General features: G+C 35.0%; 1 pseudogene; it reads right to left on the minus strand.

Moving 5' to 3' along the window:
• The window catches only part of LOC126493095 (vomeronasal type-2 receptor 116-like), a 28,160-nt pseudogene extending 22,934 nt beyond the window's left edge, over positions 1-5,226 (minus strand).
• Between the last annotated feature and the right edge of the window lie 520 nt (positions 5,227-5,746).

The following is a 5,746-nucleotide window of genomic DNA, read 5'->3' on the forward strand; positions in this document are numbered from 1 at the left end:
TCTCTCTCTCTCTCTCTCTCTCTCTCTCTCTCTCTCTCTCTCTCTCTCTTTCTTTCTTTCCTTCATTTTTCAGTTTTACTTTAGATATATATTTTTGTCTAGCCCTGGATGTCTTGCAACTTGCTGTGTAGAAAACATTCCCTCAAATGAAGAGTTCCACCTACCTTTGCCCCGAGGGTTCTGGGATTAAAGTCATGTATTACTGCTAACTGATGTAAGGCATATCATTCTCTCTCAAAGATCTGGGTCTTAAGTGTATCTTCTTTCTTCAAATTAAGCAAAAATAACTCACAAGTGTACTCTCCAATTTTTGGGTTTTAATAAATTCCACATGTAATCAAATTTATATTTATGAAGAGCCCTCACAGCCTCTTTTGATTGTAAAGGATAACTATGCTGGATATAGTAACATGATTTTGCAAGCATATCTCTAACTCATTGACTTGCATCGCTGATACTCTGTCATTTTACAAGAATTCATGAAGGAATCTTCTGTTCTTTATAACAGGTCTTTCCATGAAAAAGATTTATATTCTGCAGCCTCAATTTCCATTCTTTACAATTATAATACAAATTTAAAGTAAAATACATTTTAGGAAGGTTTTTTCTGATATTATGTTTTTATAAATGCCTCCTGTCTCCAGATGGCTATGTATCTCATTGCATTTTGGGAAATTACTGTTGCATTTTATTGAACATATTGTTGATGTCTTCATTAGTTCTTCTTCTCTTTTGTCCAGTTTTTGTAACTTTGATTATTTAATCACAGTGTCCTTTCTTTATCTGTCACAGTTTTAGTGTTCTAATTCTTCTGCTTGTCTTTGAGCCTTGCCTTCCTTTATTCAACTTGAAGATTTTCCTTATGAGAATTTTTTTGAAACATGTATTGAATGCTTTTGTTTCCTTTAAATATTTTAGTTTGAATATTTTTTATCATTACTTTTACCATTAGAAAAGTATCTATCACATGCTCACTCAGTTCTTTATGGTAAGCAAGGGTTTATGTTTTTATTGTCTTCTTCTAAAAGTGATTTGTGTCCTGTTTGATGTCTTGGAATTTTGTTATTATCATTCCTTGAATTTTTCTAGTATATTATTAAATATACTCTCATTTTTGTCTATATTTCTAGTTGTACTGACTTGAAGACTCAAATTTTTGCTCATTTGCTTTTGCATGAAATTTGTCTGTATGGAAGATTAGCACTGGTTTCAGGGTTCATAATCTTTAGTATTCTCCAGTGGATATTTTTGCAATGCTCAGTTTGGCTTTAAAAAAGCATATTTGAAAAATCATTATTGCTCTCTGAATGGATATGTCAGTCTGTAGCTATATCTTCAGTTCTGATGTTTTCTTCCCTGATAGTAACTCTCCTCATCACTGTGAGAAAGAATATTATTTTGTAGATTTTGTACTACCTGGGATATCTAATACAACTTCAGATCTAGTTTGATGAGTTTCCTGAAATTAACAACTTTAAATTTCAAGCCAAATAATACTGGAGAAGTTTGAATTGGATACCTTAAAACAATTCACATCAGAATCCACACTTCTAGCATACATTAGACCTATAATGGAATTCATCATTTATAAATGTCCAAAAGCCATTTCTTTTATTATCAATATCTCCTCCCCACAGAGATAGGTAAACTAGGCACGCACTCTTTGCTTTGAGTAAAATATGAAAAAATTTACAGGACCAAGCAATGTTCCTCTAGTTAGCAATTACTTTAAGAGATATGCATCCATTGTCACCACACATAGCAGTGTTGCACAGACATATATACAAAGCACCCATATGTACTTAAAACTAAAATGAATGAAAAATGAATAAAGTTATAATTCATAGGGTTAAGAAAATATTACCTTGATATATTGTTCAAGATGTTGGCGATTTAGGACCTGTTGGTAAAGAGACTTAATAAAAATTATCTAATAAAAATCAATGCTTTGTATGTGTTTAATTTTCTCTTCCCTTAGAGATAACCTTGGTGTTTCATACCTGTGTCAAATGTTCCACACAAAGGAGGACAATCACTCTGTAGTTATCAGAATGATTCCAAGAGAAATTGGCTCTCTTTACTGCAAACAATATAGCACAGTAATAATAGTCATTATACAATATATATTAAAAAAATAGAAATATATTCTGGAATGATAAAAATTTATTGTATGCATATCTGACATCCTCAAAGAAAATAAAATGTCACACCAAAAAGGGAAATGTAGAAACATAAAATAGGAAGTCAGAAAATGCTTTGTATTGTGAATATTTCCATTACCTTACACAACAGCACATATTGAACCCATTGTCCGTGTTACTGCTGTGTAATGCAAAAGAATACAGTTAAGTCTGACCCACCTGTTTACTTCCTGTTGCCTGCTCTATCATGTCTTCATATAAATGCAGCTGTTGACCATATGGGAAATATGAGCTAAACTCTCCTATTTTCACCTTAAGTCCAAGACCATATGGTAAATTCCCAATCTGGAAAATGTCATACTCTTCCTGTTGTTTTTCTTTCTGGTTCACAATCACTCTGTCTCCCACTGGATTAGTGAAGTTTGTTTTTCTCAGAATTGAGCGCAGCTGAAAGAAACACAACATGCTAAAATGTGTGTGCCCTTTCTTGAATTCATAAAATGCATTTATTTCATCTTAAAGGCAGTATTATTGAAGGAGAAATAACAATAAATCAAGTGGACTAATAAAATTATCATGTTTCTAGAATTTAAATTCTTTCAGTAAGACCTACCAAACAGAAACACAGACATATATGCAGATACCAAATAGCAATATGAAACACACAGACAAACACAAACCATGAGAGACACAGAGAGACAGAGAGTCACTTCCATATAGACATACATAATGCATCTACACACATTTTATACAGACATACACATAAATGCCAAAACTCCCACATGAAAACAAAGCTATACACAGTGAGACATATGCACCAAAACAGACACACGAAAACTGAAAGCTGCAAAATTCATACACAGACCAACAAATACATGCACACTTTAATTTACAAACACGCACAGGGAGACACTCTCAGATAAAAACACCTACACAGAGAGATATTGATATGACGGACTTATGCTCACATGCAAAGACAGATTGAGAGTGGTACACAGACAGACACACACAGATACAAAGATATACATATGTGCAAGCAATATACAACAGTCGGATCGACACATATAAAAAGAAGCACTGAAAAAATCACACAGAAAGATATTCATACAAACTCCCATACAGAAAGACATTGACACAAGACTAATTTATGTTCAGTTCCACATACAGATTGATGCAGAAACACATGCTACACAGCAACACAGATACATCAGAGATGCCCAGAAACACAAAAGCATTTAACCATACACAGGTAGAAACATCCTTTCACACAAATGGATACAAATGTGTGTCCTTAATTGAAGAATGACACTGTTTACTGTGTCATTGCTTTCACTCAGGATGTGAAATGAGGTCCCCAGAGCCTACAGTGTGAGCAGAATCAGTTTAGAACATTTGTGAAAAATCATCCCATAAACTGGTCATTACATATTTGACAATAAATATACAAGGAATCACCCTCTCATAAAGAAGAGGATTAAGGAGGAAGGACTTAGGCTTACAGTATTAGAAGAGGTGTGGTGATATTCAGGTACTCTGCAACAAAACCAGTGATCTTCCTTTACATATTGTATCTTCCACGCCACTGCTGTTACAATAAGATTTATACCAGCTTCCAGATTTATATCACTACAGAGAAAACTTTCCAGAAATCTTTCTGTTTTATTAAATGTTCCCTAATCAAGTATATTGGGGCATTTGACAGACACTTAAAGACACCAATGACATCAAATTTCATACAAAAGAAGAAACACTACCTTCAAGCAGTAATCATAGTATCCTTTTCCATTATCAGTTGGTTGATTATATCCATGCTGAAGAAACATTTCATGGAAGACATGGGCCATTGTATACACCGCATTATATATGTCATAACTCTCCTCACTAAGGGTCATGCCAACGGTCTGTGCCTTTAGCCACTGCGATGAGGCATTGGATAAGCAATTCTTCAGGGTATTACACATAGAAGCTGAAACATTGCAGTTCAGTTTCATCCATTCCATCCTGGCCAAAAATTCGTCTGTGTATTTGAGAGGGTTTAAGGTCTGGACAAAAGTTTTAAAACTAGAGATCTCAGAATGGTGGTGTGCAAAAGTTATTTTCCCATTGAATGAATTAAGTGGGATGTCGTTCGTACTTGTAATGCTGTCCCACTGTGAGGTGGTGACCCATATTCTCTGTAAACCTCGAGATTCCCACATTCTAAATGCAACAACTAGAGCACTGTTTGGGTCACCATAAATGATAACCACATTTGTGGATGATGTCACTATTTGGTTATAATACACTTCAGCTCTTCTCAAGAATAAATCCATCTTGACTGGGATCATACTCACAAAGGCAAAACAGACTGTAATTTTTTCCATCTCTTCTCTCAAATGTGTGAGAAATTGAGTACCCTGATCATTGTCTGAGATGGCCAGTCCAATCCAGTTCCAGTTGAAGTAAAACCTCAAAGAGATCATAGCAAGGGCTAATGATGTGTCCTTAGCAGCCATCTGATACAGAGAGGGAAATTGTTCACGGTTGCTCAGGATGGGATGGAAAGGTCCGTAGGTAATCTGAAGGACCTACAACACAGAGAGCAGCATGAAGTAGCACACACTCATAAGAACTTGTAAACACACTTTCAGCCAGGAGTTCATTAAAAACTCCTTATCTATTTGTTCTTCCTTCATCTCAGTTTCAAAAAAGGAAATGAAGCCCATCAAGAATGAATAATAACCTTTACCTACTCTCTTTAACATACATGTGAAGGTAGTATCCTCCTCACAATCTTATTAACATCTCTGACTTATAACAGCAGACTCAGAATTTCATGCAAAGTCACAACACAAAATCTCACCTGTTCAGGTAGGAAGATGTTGAGCAAGGTTGCAGCTATCTCAGATATTAACAAAGTTGGTCCTGTAAACAGCACTGTACACAAAGTCCTTCCCAAACAGTTATAATTAAGGGGGAAAAAATAACTTTCAGCATGAAACTGGAACTCACTATAGAAGTTCCCACTTGCACAATTCCCGTCTGCGATATCAAATACTAATGATGTATTTGGTAAAAGATCAGGGTTCCTGTTGACTTCATCCATGGAAAAAGCTAAGGCCAGTGCTAACTTGATGTTTTCAGGTGATGTTCTGTAAAAACATATGGTGATTAATATGGACAGAGATCTACAGATGATTCTGTGCAGTCCATACATGGACTATTCTGAGCTGTACAGTATTCCCAACCACTGCCAATACTGATACATATGGCCTATGCTGTGAGATTGGAATAATATGCATATCTGGAAGCTTGTAAAAGCTTTTAATGTTTATTAGAATGCATCTTCCATAAATGATATCAGCCACCAGCATCTTTTAAAGATAGTGTTTTCAATTTCTGGTTTTTGAGTGCTTATTCTAAAGATAAAGACAATAGCAGAGGCTTTAACCAAATGATAAACCTATTCATGTATTCATTTTTAAATCTTTGAGCAATGTGAAAAAATTAAGTGACATGTGAGCCTGTGAGTTCATTGTATTTCCTAATAAAATCAACCAAATTGGATAAGACTGTCAAATAATACCTCGTGAGTGCACAAATATCTGTGCAACGTTTGGCTCTTG

The sequence above is a fragment of the Alexandromys fortis genome, unplaced genomic scaffold (assembly GCF_014885135.2).
Source record: "Alexandromys fortis isolate MF-2015 unplaced genomic scaffold, M_Fortis_MF-2015_v1.1 scaffold_282, whole genome shotgun sequence".
Lineage (NCBI taxonomy): Eukaryota > Metazoa > Chordata > Mammalia > Rodentia > Cricetidae > Alexandromys > Alexandromys fortis.